The 18,837-nt window shown below is 37.9% G+C and overlaps 1 protein-coding gene across 1 annotated transcript in view; it reads right to left on the reverse strand.

Annotated features, from left to right (window-relative positions):
* The window catches only part of LOC122796481, a 506,341-nt gene extending 489,970 nt beyond the window's left edge, over window positions 1–16,371 (reverse strand). The window contains exon 1 of the mRNA XM_044064991.1: window positions 16,224–16,371. The gene's annotated coding sequence lies outside the window, so the exon portion shown is untranslated. The remainder of the gene's footprint in view (window positions 1–16,223) is intronic.
* Window positions 16,372–18,837: the final 2,466 nt, after the last annotated feature.

Genomic DNA, 18,837 nt, shown 5'->3' on the forward strand with positions numbered 1-18,837 from the left:
CACAGACAGAGAGACACACACAGACAGAGAGACACACACACAGACAGAGAGACACACACAGACAGAGAGAGACACACACACACAGACAGAGAGACACACACAGACAGAGAGACACACACAGACAGAGAGACACACACAGACAGAGAGACACACACAGACAGAGAGACACACAAGTGCTATGGAATCCTGAAAGTTTAAAATGCTGAAAACACACGGGATACTGACAGTATATTCCAGCGCAAGTACATACAGAAACAAAACACTAACTATATTACTGTTCTCCAAGTATAAGCAGTGGGTGTGGGGCAAATAAATATATATTTATGTATCTTGTAAGTTAGTTACTCTGTTTTTCTCTCCGATATAACTTCCTACAATTTAGTAATCAGTTTCTCATTTGTGTTATATTGTACCATTTTATACTGTAAATTCTTGTAAAATACTGTGTAATCATAATGTGTTTGTGGAGCTTTTCACCCCAAGCCTCTGCTGAAAATGGGCTCGTGTCCCAGTCAGACTTTCACAGTCAACAAATGTCAATAAATAAACAAACAAAACCAAACCTCAACTAACAGTAAACATTTTGCTAAAAGATGTAATTACTGTATGTCTTATTGAGTTTGATCTGATGAAGTTAAGGGCAAAAGTGCTCATCTGTTTACTATCTTATTTTTCAATAAGTATCAGTTTCTAAAAGTGCTCACTGAAGTCACCAGTGAGATGGACCCCAAGCTGTAGTCAATTTTTCCCAGATTTTAACTCATTGCATCAGAGTGACGCCTCCAGGTTTATCTGCAATTAACTCCTACAGACTTCTAGGCACCAAATATTGCTTATTCAAATTTGCATCAATACTTCCAAAACCATGCAAGTTTTTAAAAGATTTCATCTTAAAGCTTGCATAATGCCAACTCAACTGCATTAATATTTGACCTCTGTCTAGTGTAAGTGAAGAGATATTAACTGTTTTTATTATATTAATTTATATACACATAATTTTCACTTGTTTTCTAAATATCTCAACAACCAAGCAACAAAGACAGAACCCCCTAACCTCATATGAAAGCTCTCAGCAAGAAGAATAAAATGCAGCTGACAGTGTGTGTAACTTGAGTGGTTGCTGAGATATTAAGTTGTTTACAAATATTACACACATAATAGTTACTGCGTTTACTGTGACTTATAAAATTCAGTTGAAGGCCTAGAACCTAAAGAATACTACCAAAATTCAGACCTATTGTATCTGGAGCTGGTAGTATAACAGAACCCCTCGCCAAATTTATTGATTATGTTAGTAAAAACTTTGTTTCTACCTTAAGTTACATCTGTAAGGACTCATGGGATTTTCTTAAAGGAATCACACCTTCCTTGTACAGCAGAGAATTACACATGGTCACGATAGAGGTTATTGAACTATTTCCTAGCATTCCTCACAGTATTGGCATGGAATGGTTTAATGAGGTGTTGGTTTTAGAAACAAAGTTAGGTAACAAAATTACCAATTTGGTTACAGAATTCATGGAGACAGTTTTACAGAATAATTTAAACTAACGGCAAATTCTTTAAGCAAAGAAAAGGGGTCGCTATGAGTGCCCCCTGTGCCTCCCTCTACGCTAATTTGGTATTACACAAATGGGAATAGAAATACATTTTTGCAACAGATTGGACACATTTTATCGCCCACTATAAAAGAGATATTTGGATGATATTTGTATCTTATGGAATGGTCCGCTAGAACAGTTTCATGAATTCTTTAAATACCTTAATTCTACTACCACTTTTTTGTCTTTCACTTGTAATATTAGTCAAAAAGAGTTGCACTACTTAGATGTCTCTCTACACAAAGATGACTCTAGTAAGGGGTTTTCTTCTAAGCTTTTTAGAAAACCTAGTTTTTCTAACTCGTACCTGCACTTTTCAAGTGGGCATCCTTTTCATCAAAAGAAGGGGATTGTCAAGGGACAATTTATTCGTGCTGCCAGAATGTGTAGTGACAGTACTGATTTTTTTTTTTTTTTTTTTTTTTTTTTTTATATATACAAGTGGTAGAATTTATGAAGGAATTATTTTTGGAAAGGGGGTACCCTGAATCCTTACTGATAAATTTGGCTAATGAAATTATTGCCAAAAGAGATACAAAATACCCTCCTTTATTAGGTGCTGGACTATTTTTTAAGTCCTGCAAGTTTTGTAAGTAGAGTTCCATCAACAGACAGTGGTCCAAAGCTGGAAAATAGTTTTATTTACACCTATTCACTTGATGCCCCTGATATAGAGAACATTATCTGGAAACACTGGTCAATACTTACATTACATGATGAACTTAAAGAACTAGTACAGACACATCCTTTTTTTGTGAGGAAAAGGGTAACTAACATTAAACAACTATTTGAGAAGAGAGACATTTCAAGTTCTGCAACCAATGGACGACGATTAGGTACTTTTAAATGCGGTGCCTGTAAACAATGTGATGCCATAATTAATTAAAGCAATTTATATATTCCAGCTAGGAAATTTCTTTTTTAAATCTAGTAGCTATTCTAATTGTGCAACAAAAGGTGTGGTATACCTAGGGTATGTACAAGTTTTTATGTTGGTAAAAGAGAGAGACCTATTCGGAGGCATATTTATGAACATTTATATGACATCTCTAAGCAAAAAGAAACTAACGCCTTTTATAAACATACAGTTTCCTGTCCTAACATGAACCTTTAATTTATAGTATTAGAACAAGTTACGCATGAACCTAGAGGTAGTGACTGGGAAACCACACTCGAGTATAGGGAACTCTTGTGGCAACTGAGACTGGATGCAGGTAAACCGCCAGGTCTCAATGATAGCATTAATATCAGTAGTGTCCTGAAGTTAAGAACTGCTCGATTATAGTGTTTTTTTTCCAATTTTTCTATTATTACATATTTTTTTCATTATTTTTTCTACATTTTTTATACATTTTTTTCGTCACACTATCTATCTTGATATGGATTTGTGCTTTACTATATATATATATATATATATATATATATATATATATATATATATATATATATATATATATATATATATATATAAAGGTCACTACAGCAGATTTAATGCTAGTTTAATACTAGGTTTTAGAGATTGTTATTTATATCAAACATCTAACTAATCTATTTAACATTACTAAATATTATTTATTAAATCACATTTTTTCTGTATTTTTTTGTATATTTACATATTTATTCAAATATGCCTTGACAGCATAAGTATTTATATAACGTTATCATTTATTCTAAAAAATGTATTCATATTTTTAATAATAGTTTTTTAACACGCTAAGAGTAGAGTGATGGTGTATTACTAATGTCCTTAATCATACAAAGTTTTAAGTCATTTGATGAACTTTTTGCTAAATTTATTGGTAGTTGAATTATGTGTTTTAATTAATTGAGGAAATGATTTTATAAATGTGATTTTTTATGTTTATGGTGTGCGATACTATACACATTTCATTTACGGTATTTCTCCATGTCTACGTTACATGGAAATATTTTATACTTTGCAGTCTTTTGCGTGTATTTAAGTATATTTCTTTAACACGTTATTGAATTTACGATTCATCAATTAATTAATTAACTAATTATTTACAGCATGTGACTTTGGCTTAGTATATATTAGTTGAGCATCAAGCATTTTATTATACTTGATAAAGCTCGGTATTGTACCGAGCGAAAGCGCTTGTTTTTAGTGTGGTGGCTTCCAATAAAGGATTTATCTACAGTTTTGTTTGGCGCTTCGTCCTTGGGTCGTGAACTACTTTTTTTATACTACCACTATAAAAATAGTTTTGTGTTGAAGAGTTTGCCATTTACACTTTTTTCATAACCTCCAAGGTTCCAGAGATAGGAACATTTGTTTGAAATGTGAGGACATCATTTAATTCTTGTCAAAAGGCTTAGGCTCTGCCCATTTAAGTTTTACACACACACACACACACACACATGTACAAGTTATACATGCTTGTCTACATGCATTCAACTTTCACTTTTTTTTTGTATTTTCTAACCTAAACCAAACACACAAAATTGCATAGTGGTGGTATAGTTTGAGTTGGACCCCATAGAAAACTCTGACAATCTGGGTCCACAGTGAAGAACATTTCTATATTTAAAGTATAAGCTAGTTTGGTTGGTCCAAAGTGGTCTGGTTACAATCAGAAAAATAAAACCACAAGACTTCTCTAGTGTCACTAGGGAAACTTCATAAAATGGTTTATGTTGCTAGTTTGTGTTGTGGTATTTTCTAGTACAATAACTTCATAACATGAGAACTGAGCACCTATGTTCTAAAGTAAGGATGTACTGCAGGATATTTTGTAAAAATCCTACAAGGGGGCAATGTTTCTGAAGTGCGTTTAAGAACCTGCTGCATGTTGTGTGCAACTGCCATACACCATTTTTGTAACTTGCACATTGCAAAGTCATGAAACTTGACATCAGGCAGGAATAAACACCAAAGGTGGCATGCATTTGATAACAGCATACCTGACATAGTGCCACATAAAGGGGACTTCTCAATGTAACACTCTACAACCAAAGCTGGACTGTGGCAACTTTATTTTAAGCCATTCAATACCTGCTCAAAAATTCTTTACAAGTACCTTTAGAAGGAGTCATACTTTAGTTGCTTGAGGAGAGCCACCCCGTATACCAGAAGAGACTGTGGTATCAAATGCTGGCCTTCAGGGAACACATCAGTTCTCACTCAAACAACCTATCATAGCTGTGCTAGCCATCCACATTATGACCCATTATTGTCAGTGAGTGGCACAGGTCTGAGGTAAGGTCGGATCATGACAATTCATCAGTCCTCGACAGAAGTATAGCTAGGGTGGGGTGAGAGGGGGCAAGTGCCCTGGGTGCAAAGTGTTGAGGAGGTACAATCAGCTGATCCTGTCTAATACAATACTGGCTTTGCATTTGCAGTCAAACCAGAGTGCTAAACCATAGAAATATATATATATATCTTCACCAGAGTGCTTAACTGTTTACAGCCAGCCATATACCTAACCTATATATATATATATATATATATATATATATATATATATATATATATATATATATATATATATATATATATATATATATTTTTTTTTTTTTTTAAATTAAAACCTGAGCACTGCAGCACATTGGTTCAGCCAGCTATGCTTCTGGCCCTCAAGGAAACCAATATCATCAAATCACTCATCTAAAGCTTTATTCCTCCCCTTCAAAACACACAGGTTTTTTCAACCAAAGTAACGAGTAGGCGGCTCCTTTTTGTCCCCCAGCAGTTTTAATTTTCAAACAAGTGATTAATTGTGGCATAATAAATACCATACTGATGCCAGATTACCATAATTATCTCTACAGTCAGCAATAAAATTGATCACATCTACAGAACCTGAAAGAGATGCTACTTACCCACATTACGTGGTGAGTTAAGGAGACTAAACATGGAAAAGCTACACAAGTGAGTTGCCATGCTTATGCTGAGACTAGAAATTGCCAACTGCTTTTATTCATACCCAGTGGCTTAGCCACCCATTTCAGTACTTGCAGAATGCATCCCATTACAATGGGATGCTAGAAAGAAGATTGTTGAATAGAAAGAGACAAACTGAATGGCAACAATGCCTTAAAAGAACATAGAAATGCCCTGAAGATGCAGAAATTGTGCAAAACAGCCAAGATAGACAACACCAATGGGTTTCAAGCCATTTTCACATCAGCAAGTGCCAAACAGTGAGAAGAAATCCATTCTAAAAGACCCAAACTACCACCACAGTTAATCTTCACCAGAGTGCTTAACTGTTTACAGCCAGCCATATACCTAGCCAATGTGAAATTAGACATTTGCACACTTCAGTGCAAGTTAAATAAATTCAGGTAAGGAGGTGGTGAATCTCACAAAGCATTATGAGACATCTATGTCAGCAAGTTGAATACTGTAAATTTGGGGGTGCTAAACATGGTAGTACAAGACAAAACTTATGTTGACAGTGGTTCCACAAAACCTACACATAGCTGGTTTAACATAAGAAAATACATTAGGGAGAGCTTCTCAGCATGTTAAAAGGCACAATGCTGAAATGCTGAGGAAGTAAGTAAAAATGTATGGCAGTAGCCAAAGAAAATGTGAGAGGCCCAAAAAGACTTGAGTGCAAAGTGGAAAACTAAGACATGCAACTGTATGCCCTGGGTCACCACAGGATAAGATGTGTAACAAAAATAAGGCATTGGCTGCTCCATACAAGACTAAAGTTGTCAAGTAATAAAAAGAATTGAAAGGGCAAAAGTAGCTGCAGAGATAAAAAAAAAAAAAAAAAAAAAATATGGAAATGCTGCATTGGTGGTCCACTAACAGAAAACATATGCTGGAACACAGGCATGATGCAATATGTTTTATTCAAACACAGGGTTTGCACTTATTTGAACTTTCAGCATGGGTCAGGAGTTATTAAACTCTTAATGAAGGGCTCATGCCAGCTCAAAAGCTTGAGTAAGTGCAAAGCGTACATTGGTCCAATGCAGAGGGCAAAAAAAGCATACATTCCCAATTCATGAAATCAGTGAAATGTCAAATGGACACTAGGGCAGACATTTTAATGCCACATAGTATCTACAAAAGAATTTTGAAATGGCTCTAGTTGCTTAGACCAGAAAAAGAAAATGGGAAGCCACTAGTGAAAAATTTTCCCTAGTGGAGAATTTGGATACAGGAGAAAGTACCCTGCAATGACAGAATGGGGGAAATAAAAATGTAAACACAAATTGTGGGTCAGTGCACATCTTTAGAGGAACAAAGACCAAATGGTATAGGTTATTTCCAGCACAAAGGAAATTGGCTTGGCTTAAAATGTCCCACAAGGCAGCCAGCCTAGTATTTACCCAAGTGTAGAACTAGGACCTCAGCGAGTTTCATTGCCAGTATTCAAAAAGTGAACATAGATGTTTTTTGTGATGTTGGATGGAGTTTTACCCAGATAAAAGTAGGTCAAACCCAAAAGCTATCCCACATGCACTTCTCTATGTGGATTATAACACTCTATTTACTCCAAACTGGAATCAAAGTATAAAAAAAAGATAATCCCAGTGTTCAGTATAAAAGAGGCTAATGGTGCCGCTGACTAAGAAAAATGGCAAGCATGTGTGTTGACTTAAAGAAACAAAATAGTGTAGTATAAAAGGAATGGTATTCTCTTACCACTTTTGGGGGGGCTAATTTAGTAACCATTTGAAATGTCAGAACCAGCTAGAGTAAGTCTTGAAACAGAGACAGACATTTCCCAGAATATTTCCTTTTCTCAGAGAAAAGGCAGTCTTGGAGTTAGTATATGTTAGGTCAGGTGGTGGGTGTTGGGAGGTGGCTTGCACTCCAGCAATAAAGAGGTTTAATGTAGAAGAACAATACTTGAGATTCTCTTCATACGTTTTTGGTCTTTTTTTGGCATGTCAGCACTTGGCATTTTGAGAGTTAAAAAAGTAATGCCTTTCTGCTTTTCCCCATTAGGGGTCACCACAGCAGAACTCCGGTCCACTAATGATTGGCAGTGGAGTTTTACAGTGCTGAGTTGCCAGCCTGAAGCCCAACCTTCAAGGAAGGCACACCCATTCACTCACGCACCTACCTGCATGTCTTTAACGTCACTCGACCACGGGGAAGACATGCAGACTCCACACAGAAGGCGCTCCAGCCGAGAATCGAACGGGAGAACCTCTTGCTGTGAGGAGACAATGCTAACCGCTGCACTACCATTATACATTTCAATAAAAAGCCACAAAATTTAGTAAGGGTAAATATCTTCACCACCATATTTGCATCCAGTGTTTTTTTGGCAAATATTCATAAATGCAAACAGCAGAAAATTAAACACATTTCCAACTCCAGTGGAAGCTTTTACCTTTTGTAATCATGTCTGCATCTGAAGTTTTCTGATACAACAAGTATATTTACAGCAGCCTTGCTGACATTCTGGTTGCGAAGGAGGACATTCTAGTGATTGGCCCTAATAAGAAAGTGTGTGATGAAGAGCTGAAGACTGCACTTACAGGTTATTAAAACAAAAAACACGGCTCAAGCTTAGAAAAGATTGCTTTGGCACACCTGAAATTTGGTCTTTTGGACATTGCATTGGTCGTAGCATCAGTCAACTGTAAGCAAAGTCAAGGCAAATGCAGAGAGCTACAAAATGTGATTAACTCCTGCTTGGTATGGACAAATTTCTATGAGAACTTTCAGTGTTCCATCCTACAACAAGCCTGCTGTGAAAGGAGGAGTGAAGCTGAGCTTGGTATGGACAAATTTCTATGAGAACTTTCAGTGTTCCATCCTACAACAAGCCTGCTGTGAAAGGAGGAGTGAAGCTGACATAGAAGATCCCGCCAAGAGCACAGTCTATGCTAATGTCTGCACCAGTGCTTGCATACTATTATAGGAACACTCTACTTATCGTAATCAGTGCTGATGCTAGCTGCTATGGACTGGGTGCTGCCTTAAAGCAACTCCATTTAGACAAACTAACAAGTTCTTTCTGTTCTAGAATGCTAACTAAAAAGGAGGTATTCCCAAGCTGAAAAAGGATTCCTAATAATGGTATAGGCATGTGAACTCCCCATATGCTTACTGGGACAGGATCACTTCCAATTGCAAAGAATCCACAGGCCAGTAGTTCCGGTCATCAACTGACATAATTTGGATACAGTGCCACCAAGATGTCAGGGGTTGCCAATACTTGGATATTTTAATGCAAAAATTGTACATGTGCCAAGCAAACAACTAATAGTGACCAATATTGTTGAGGAAACCAGGAGTGTGTCATACTATACCAGCCTTTTAACTAGGAGCAGAACAGACATTCACAGATAATATTTGTAGGTCAGCCTCCTTGTTAGGTCAGCCTCCTTGTTAGGATAACTGGTTATGTCAAGACTAACTGGATTAACAAGCAAAGACAAAGCATTTGCTACACAGGTCCTTACAGTAAGATCACAAAGCCAAATATAAATGCAGATATTGAAAAACAATGGTCACAGTACAAAGGTGCAAACACAGATGACTAGTTGTAATAACAGTATGCTACTACCTTAATTCTCACAAGGTAAGGATACCCACACAACTAGTTGCAAATATAGTCTGTATTCTTGGAATTCTAAAACTTCACTGAAAGACCATGGGTTTCTCCAAACTTTATTTAGTCCTCACTTCCTCAATCAAATGTTGCACAGAGACCAATACAGAAAGCCAAAACAACTGCACTCACATTCTGACAAAACAGCGCTTCACACATTCTATTAATGAAGTTATTCTACCAATCCTCAACCTGCTTTGGAACCAGACCAAACATCACCTCAAGCTGGAGGGGAGATAAAAATGGAAGACAGCAGCAGTCACACTGTAAAGACCCAATGAACAGAGTTCATATGCAGTCCAAATAGAGGGAACAATAGTAAGAACAAACAGGATCCACACTGTGACCATACTGGTGGACAAAGTTGATGGTCCTAGGAAAGAAGACAAGAGCACTTGCTGCCATCTTAAAAAGGAAGGAAGGTTTCATAATCTTGGATTCCAAATGTTGCAATGAACCCAAGAGGGATGCCAGAAGAGACTGTGGTATCAGAAGTAGTAGTGATCCTTAAAGTCCAATAACTACCTAGAATGGACACTAGTCAATGGATGGTGACATGTCAGACAGAACAGCCTTGCCTAGAGAGGTCAACCTCTTATGTTCACAGTCTAATCAATCAGTTTCCTTTCTCAGGTTCCAAGCCAGTCCAAACTAAATGAAGTGGAAGCAAGAAAGACTCCCACTGTAGTATCAAGATCAGTAATGTTCCACATACAGATAAGTAGTCAAATGACTACCCTTTGAAAACCATCATTAGGGACTCAAGTTCTAAGTAGATATTGAGTCGTAATGGAATGTATTTAAAAGGACACACTGCAAAATGCTTTTAAAGCTGCTGTATACAGTGTCAACATGATCAGGTGTATTATTTGCGGAAAAAAAAAAGAAAGGTAAACAAGCTGATGGTGTTGGATAAAATGCAAAAATATAATGTCTATGTCCAACAGGAAGGGATCATCTCTCAAAAGGAGAGATGTAGTGAAGCCAGATCACCAGGAAGTCTACATAATCAACAGTAGACTAATTGTGTTTATCTTACCTGAGAAGTGAGGTCACCACCCCACAACATGCATGGAAAGCTAGGAATACTGAACATGAAAAAGCTATGTGCACATATGTAGTTTGTGGTCATGCTAGTGCTGTGGTTAGGAAATATGCTTTCATCCACTCCTGCTGGTAGCCACCCTGCTTTCATCCACTTCTGCTGGTAGCCACACTGCTTTCATCCACTTCTGCTGGTAGCCACACTCAATTTAAACAGATGTAGAAAACAAAACACCCCCATCATGAGAAATGTCAGTGCCGCATTCCTCTAACATTCAGCTATCAGCTGAAACCCACATTCATCTTTCATTAATACAGCCACGTGCCTACAAATAGCTCTTAAGGAGAGCCCAAAACTCATCTTGCAATGAAACATTCAGAGAGTATGTGGCCATTTATTTTAATGCCAGAAGCAAAGGTCTTAAAATGGCTGCCAGTTGCAGTAACTGCAAGTAAAGGAGAGGTCAGAAATTGTCTGATGGTAGACGTAAATTATATGCAAAACATAAAAAAAGTAAGCGCTCTGGAGAAGATTCTACAATGAATACTGGAAGGTGACGATTTCCCCCTTGTGACAGACAAAAAAAAAAAAAAAAAAAAAAAAAAAAAAAACACGCTGAAAGGTTCTAGAAAATTAACTTGCAATAATAGTTTACGCATACCAGAATGATAAACATTTTGTCATGAAATAGCTCGCACAAAATTTTCCTCATTCAAGAAAATTTGTAAGGGACACACCCCTTGTAATTCACATGGCAACTTGGCTCCCCACACACCATTTTGTTTGTTAATTCTTAAATGAAAAAAAAAAAAAACAACCAAAAGTACAATGAAAGTAGACCCAAAAGTGAATGAAAAATATATATTTCAGAAACTGTTCCCCCTCTCTCTCACACCCAACTCAACCAAGAGCCATAAAATTAAATGGACAAATATCAAACCCCAAGAACAAAAACAAATATGATAAATGTGTTTTAAGATTAAGGAAATTATCTTTTGTCCACAAAAGTGACAAACTGAAAAAACAAGTCAGTCAAATATAGCACAATAAAATAAACCTCATGCAAGTGCAGGACCGCCACACTTGGTGGAAATGAAAAACTCGGGTACTACAGAAAATACATTCCTGTTAATACCCTTTCTATACAAGGGTCTTCACTACATAAAACTTTACACACCAGTCAGGCTCCTAACAACAACAAAGGATGCATCCCTTTTTAACCTTGTACATATCTGTAGCAATGTACCTCAGTCTCAGATATTTGCACTGACTTTACCCATCTTGTTGCCATTCCTAAAAATGCCTCCACTTCAGATGTTCTTTATAGAAATGTAGCTTGCAGATTAGACACGTTTTTTCAAATGGCCACCGTTAAAACATTAAGCCTCCACTTATAGGAAGGCAGACTGCTCCAAGGGGTGCCACAACAGCTGGCATGTAAAGTATCAAATTATAGTCCATAGATTAAAGCTTACCTTCAATGTGACCCAAATCTAATGATCACCACTTCTGATGTACGTCTTTTTCCATATTTTCTGTAACTAAGAATGTTCAGCCATGTCATGCTGTTAATATGCTGAGAGATTTTTTCAAATCTCTACACAATTTTTGGATTTGGTCTTCCAACAGTTCTGTGGTCTATCTGCAAGCAGTTTCTGCCAAGTCTGTCCTCTCAATACAATTTCCAGAAAAGAACACAAAATTCTAAGTAAACCCGTATCAATGAGCTGTATAGTAACACTATAGCCTCCAGATAACTTTTTGTGAGATTATGTATGCAAAACTTTTATCTAAGCCCTAACTTCAGTGTTTAAATGTGGTACCTCAGTGGTTCTGAAAAGAACTGAAATTAACAGAGTACCATGAAGTAAAAGCTTTTTATTCTGACATCTTCACAGTGTGAAGATAAAACCTATATAATGAAATCAAAATAACTAGCTTTAAAGGAGACATGGTATAATGGCACAACATTTACTACAACCTGGCTCCCATCCTTCTTTGGATATAGGTTGAGCCTTTAACTGAATATCTCAAAGACTGATAAAATGTTAGTTGCTCCAAAAGTTTCCACTACAACTAGTGAAACACCTTTTTCTTAGGCAGTCTTCAAATTTGGGAAAGGCTTTCTCTCAGGCTTAGATAGGATTTGCAAACATTTTCAATTAATCAATTAATTTGTCCTCATTCATTTCCAGATAACCACTTTATCATACTGTAGGGACACCAAACTCTACACTACCAAGCAACTGCTGCAAATGATGGAACCACTCCAAGATAGGACCACATCCCTTTATAGGGCATGTCTAATAGCAATGTGGAAGACCACCAATTTATATAGTAGCAAGTCTTCAGGATATAGAAGGGAACTGGAGACCCTGGCAAATACCCATGTAGAAATGAGTAGGGCATACAAATTGCCCACAGACTACATTACAGGTGGAAATCAAACTACAGAACAGAGCACTGCGAAGCTATATTGTTAGCTACGGCACCACGTCTTACAGCTCGCATATTTCCTCAATCCCCTTGGCATACAGCAGTGAATCCTTGATTATGAGCAAGATGACTTGTGTTCTACTAAAGGCAGGGGCACTAGAGGAGCTGTGCAGTGAGTGGCTGATGTAGCAAGCTATACTGCCTTCCTCTACCCAGGATGGTAGTGCATCAGCAATGTCTACCAAAAAGAGTAGAGGATTGATCACAGAAGAATTGAAAAGGCTCACACTGTATGACAAATGTGCTGTTTAATCAGGGAAAGCAGGTGTGATGGTCCTCCTGGCTTCCTCAGAGTTCATAAGTATATACTGGGCTAATGACCACTAAGACCCTTAAAAGTCTAACCGTGCAACCCAAATGTGACCACAAATTTCATTTACAGGGGTGATTCACTGATTATTTATGTCCATCAGAGACACAGAAAGCAGATCAAAGGTGAATTTCTGATTATGCATTCACAGTTTCAAGCTCTTACACTTAAATAGTGATTGAGAAGACCTCTACTGCAGATGAATGGGGGAGCCTGTTCCACAGAATGGGAATTTCCTGAGAAACATATCGGTCTCCCAAAAAGTCCTATTTATGGTGAAAGCAAAATTTAGGTCTTTTAATCTAGTAGTTCTGATGCTATTTGTTTTGTGGATGTGCACAAGATTCATCAAAAGAGACCATCGATACCTTGCATACCAGGCAAAGATAACCTCTCAAAAATCTGTATGATACAGAGGAAAGAGACAGGGCTTTCAGACGTTCAGCATAGGACGCACAGTATTCTTTTTGTAAGAAACCTTTGTGGACATTCTAGTTGCTGCACGTGTCTGGTCATGTGCATACCGGAGGGGGATTTATACTCTATGATGGGCCTTATGAGGGTGGAGTACAGTGGTATGAAGACATCACTGGCCTTTGCCTATAAACTGAGCAACATAGAAGGACTTTCTTACTAACATGGACACATGTTGGTCGATGGTTAGGTTATAACATAGTGGCAACCTTTGAGGGGTTGCAAGCCATCTAAAAGGGGGGGATATTAGGAGGGACAGGCAGGGAACTCAGCAACATCAGTAAACCTGGCATATTCAATTGCATCATACTCTCACCTCCACAGAGATCAATTGAATAGATAAGGCTCTCCAGAGAGGGAAAGACCCTGTCAGAAGATGACTGTCTCTTTTCTGTGGGGAGAGATCATTATGCTTAAGGGATGAAGGAAGTTGGTGTCTGAGTGAATTCCACAAAGGAATAATCTCCTAAATAAAATATGTTCTTGCTCAAGATTATACCAATTGAAGATTAAGTATTCATTAAAGCCTGCATGTTGGCAACATTTTAAAATTTGTGCAAGAGTTTAGACAATCGCTGTTCAAGTGTTCTGGACTTGTATACTTTGCATTTTATATACGCATGTCTGCATCATGTATAGTATTCGGATACAAGTTGCAAGTATTAATCACATTAGAGTCACAAAAAATGTAATTACACATATAATAAAAATCTATTAAAAAAATGCAAGGGGGCCCCCTACACCCTAGCAAAGGCAAGTAAAATCCCACCACGTCTTAAATTCTGAAGCAGTACAGGCCATGCACACTCTTGTTCAACACTTAGAACAACTTCACTTTAGTTTCTACTAGTTAGAAAAGCTCAAGAGGGTGGGGTGGGAGATGGATAAAGCTACAGTGTTGTTGGCTGCAGATAGTATAGCTGCTCTTGAGGGGGGGGGATAGATAACTGCAATGTTGTTGGCTACAGTTATACAGTTGCCTTTGGTGGGGATGGATGGATAAAGCTGTAATGATGTTGGCTGCAGGTAGTATAGATGCCTGGGGGGTGTGGAGGTGGATAAAGCGGAAATGCAGTAGTCTGTAGGTAGTATAGATGCCTGGGGGGGGGGGTGTGGAGGTGGATAAAGCGGAAATGCAGTAGTCTGTAGGTAATATAATTGCTGCAGATAAAAGTACTGTTAAACGGATGATCTTGCTATCGTGTTGTAGTTTGTTTTTGCTCTGCATATTCAGATGTGGTACATCAAGTTTACTATGTATAACCATAGTAGGTATGCAGGCGATACTTAAATTAGCTTCTGCTCTGACAGAAAATTTGGAATAGTTGGCCATAAACATTTACAGAAATGGTCAACTGGGAAAGCTCAATAAAAACAAGAATAAAAAAAAAAAAAAGTCTGACATCAGATACTAGAACTAATAGCGAGAACAATTTGGCACTACTTTTATATACTTCTAAACAATGAAAGTTATATACTTCTAAACAATGATTAACATCTGAATTTTTAAGTTACTTGAGTTAACAGAAATATGAAGTTAGTCATTTATTCTAATAGACAATTGATAAGGTTAAGTCATAGCACAAAAATATCTTGAGTATAGCTCATACAGAAGTTTGCTGGAAATTAACAGTGTGCCCCAAGGCACAATACAGTCATCTTGCAGGCCAATACATCTTACTAGATCATATCTAAACAGAGGCAATCCCTGCTACACTATCAATAAAGGGAAACAACCTTTCCATGTGCCACATTATCTGACCCCTTAACCACTTGGGAGCACTACTACTCTTTCGATCAAGCAAGCATATAGCTCGGTTTAAAGTCACAACAACAACAACAAAGATCTGGTATACATAAGTGCATCCAGAAAGTGGGTTGGGATTTATTGTTAGTAGGTGCTTTATGCTTGTGAAGATAACTTTTTTTTTGGGGGGGGGGGGGCATAGCCCAAATTGTCAGGGTAAGCATTTCTACAAATATCCGTGGCCCAGTTTCTTCTATGCAGCCAAAGGGTGACTTAAAAAATCCCTGCCACTGTTAAACAATGAGCTTATTAAAACAAAGATGTGTTTGCATTGTTTAAGGGTGGGGATAAGCTCCCATGATCATGGTCTTTATATTTAAAAAATACAGAGTGCAAGTGATTTCAAGAAATATGAATATATAAAATAATAAAGAATGAGGTCCAGATTTTTAGCTTGCTAATGATTCTGGAATGGCTATAAAAAGACTTCAGGCCTTAACAGCAGATTAGGTGTTATATGAGGAAACACAATGCACCCCCCCCCCTCACTGCATTGGAGAGAGATTTAATAGAAAATTACAAAACAACCAATATGTAACTGAAAAAAAAGTTAATTTAGAATGCAGACACATAAATATCTTCAAAAAACTGCTCCATTTTGTAATACCATTTAAACACTCCTGTAATGTTGATGTTTTCCCATAATATGCCCATTATGCAGAAAATGGGCCATTTGTAAACAGCAAAAACATACTAATACTGTTACTCTAAATCTCTGGAACTTTTACAAAGTTCTGGAATAATAACAATGAGTTACAGGGCACTTCAGCTATAAGAAAACTTAATTCTCAGACTTTAGTTAAAAATGTAGTGGCCAGTACCACACCCTGTGTTGTTAAGGTATATAGTTTACTTTTGTTTGAAAATACCACTGTAGTCTGTTGATTATCACCTTATATATTATTTCCTATTTCTGAATTAAAATACCAACTTTTCTTACCTTTCTTTTCCCACACAACTGCAACCTCCCACAATTTTCCTCCCCAGCCTGTTTAATTAATTATCAATCAGCAGGTTTTAGACTGTTACCATTGAAGCCAATCATTCCAAAGAACAGTAGTGGGGGCGGAGGCAAGAGAACCAGAAGGTCAGGTGACCCCATCTGATGGCACATAATCTCACTTGGGGGCTTGAAGTAGTTTTATACCTTTCAATTGTTCCTTATTTTTGCAGAATGTTTTTGTCCTGTTCCTTGCAAAAGCTTTGATTTGCTTAATAATGCCAGATATTAGAGTTTCATTATTGTTCAGCATGCTGATGCAAAACCTGTTCTATTATTAACTTTTTACAAGAATTAGAGTAATATTCAGACACTGACCATCTTGCACCTTTGCTTCCCCCCACCCCCAGTAATTTTGGCTTGCCCAGAATTCTTGAGTAAAGAAGATGAGAGGTACGTTAGTCATTCTGCCAGTCAGTACTAAACCTAATATTTCTGTTGCTTTTGCTCCAATCTACTTTGTCCATTCTACTAGTTAGTTCTGTGATGGGTGGAAAAAAAAAATAAGAGAATGTTTTATTGAGTGTCTAGAGAATAAAGCTTGAGGGGTCAGGTTACTATGTTGGACAGCTATTTAGATGAGGGGATTTATAGAATGCTTTTCATTGGTGCTTGTTTCTTCCTTAGAAAAATGCTAAGAAAAGGCTGTAGGAAAGCACTTTATATTCAGCTGTGTGACCAGATACAGTCATTTTTTTTTGCAAATATTCATTCTTGATAATGTAGCCAAAGCAGAGTTTGACAGATTGACTAGTAATTAAAATATGTAATGTTTATGTATTCTTCCAGAAAAAGTATGAGAAGCCTAAAACTATAATTAAAATATGTAATGTTTATGTACACTTCCAGAACAGGTATGAGAAGTCTAAACCTAAAATGAAAAATATATCTTTATGTACATTTCCAGAACAAGTATTAATAGGTCTAAAACTGAATTGATAACCTCAGCACAGATATTCTAAATTTTATTGACTGCCTGGGGTTGCCAACAGGGTGCTGGCGGAAATTGGGCTACTGTTGGCCGAAGGAGGAGAAGAGGGGGAAGGCATGCCCGAAGGCAGGTAAAGGCTAGGACTGTGGTAGTGAGGGTCAGAACTTTGAATGTTGGCAGTGTGACTGGTATAGGGAGAGAGCTAACTGATATGACGGACAGAAGGAAGGTTGGTATATTGTGTGTGCAAGAGACCAGATGGAAGGGGAGCAAGGCTAGGTGTATTGGAGGCGGGTTCAAATTGTTTTATCATGGTTTGGATGGGAGAAGAAATGGTGTAGGGGTTATTCTGAAGGAGGAGTATGCTAAGAGTGTTTTGGAGGTGAAAAGAGTGTCGGATAGAGTGATGTTTATGAAGCTGGAAATTGATGGTGTAATGATGAATGTTGTTAGTGCATATGCTGCACAAGTAGGGTGTGCGATGAATGAGAAAGAAAAATTTTGGAGTTAGTTGGATGAAGTGGTGATGACTGTACCCAAGGGTGAAAGAGTGGTGATTGGAGCAGATTTCAATGGGCATGTTGGTGAAGGGAACAGAGGGGATGAGGAAGTGATGGGTAGGTATGGTGTTAAGCAAAGGAATGCAGAAGGTCAGATGGTAGTGGATTTTGCGAAAAGGATGGACATGGCTGTGGTGAATACATATTTTAACAAGAGGGAGGAGCATAGGAGTGCACACAGGTGGATTATATAGGTTCATAGGTTCATACTAGGCTATCTGCCCTCGGGCATTTATAAGCCTAGCCAGAATGTGTTTGGCTTTCGCCACCCATTTTAAATTTATTTTGCTATGCCCTTTTTCGAGGTTAGTATACTGTGCCTCTGTCTAACAATGACACAGAAGTGATACCCGGGGTAAACCTACGATCTCCTATCCACTCATCAAGATTCCTCTTGAAGAGAGTCAATGAGGGACTCTGCCTAACCTGGACTGGGATTTTATTCCAGAGTGAAGGGAGCCTCTGGGTTATGAATCTGTCCCTCCAGCATGTCCTATTTATTTCAGTGCTGAGGTTCAAGTCTCTCGAGCGCGTAGCTCGATGGGATTTGGATTTTCTGAGGTGCAGCATGTCCATTAATTCCAGGTTGGACATGGCTTTATACGTCAGGCACAGATCGCCTCTGAACACGCAGTATGCCACCGAGTAGAGCTGGAGTTTCTTTAACCGGGCAGCATATGGCATCTGTTTGAACCCTTTGATCCTCTTGGTGAAGTACTTTTGGGGTCTTTCCAGTTGCTGCAGGTGTCTGGTAAGGTAAATCCCAAAAGGGGCATTGTACTCAATTATGGGCCTGATGAGGGATGAGTAAAGAGGCACGATGACCTCCCCTGATCTAGATGTGAATCCCTTCATGATTAGGTGGGCTATATAAAATGTTTTTCTAACCACTTTGGCCACGTGGTTGTCAAATGAGAGATTGCTATCAACTTGGGTCCCCAGGTCCCTAATTACTTCTTCTGTACTTAATGGATTACCACCTATGTGGTAATTTGTGAGCACTTTGTTTTTGCCAAAGGGGATGACTATACACTTTTTGGCATTTAGCTTGAGGCCATGGCTC

The sequence above is a fragment of the Protopterus annectens genome, chromosome 3.part0 (assembly GCF_019279795.1).
Source record: "Protopterus annectens isolate FY-2018-M chromosome 3.part0, PAN1.0, whole genome shotgun sequence".
Taxonomy (NCBI): domain Eukaryota; kingdom Metazoa; phylum Chordata; order Ceratodontiformes; family Protopteridae; genus Protopterus; species Protopterus annectens.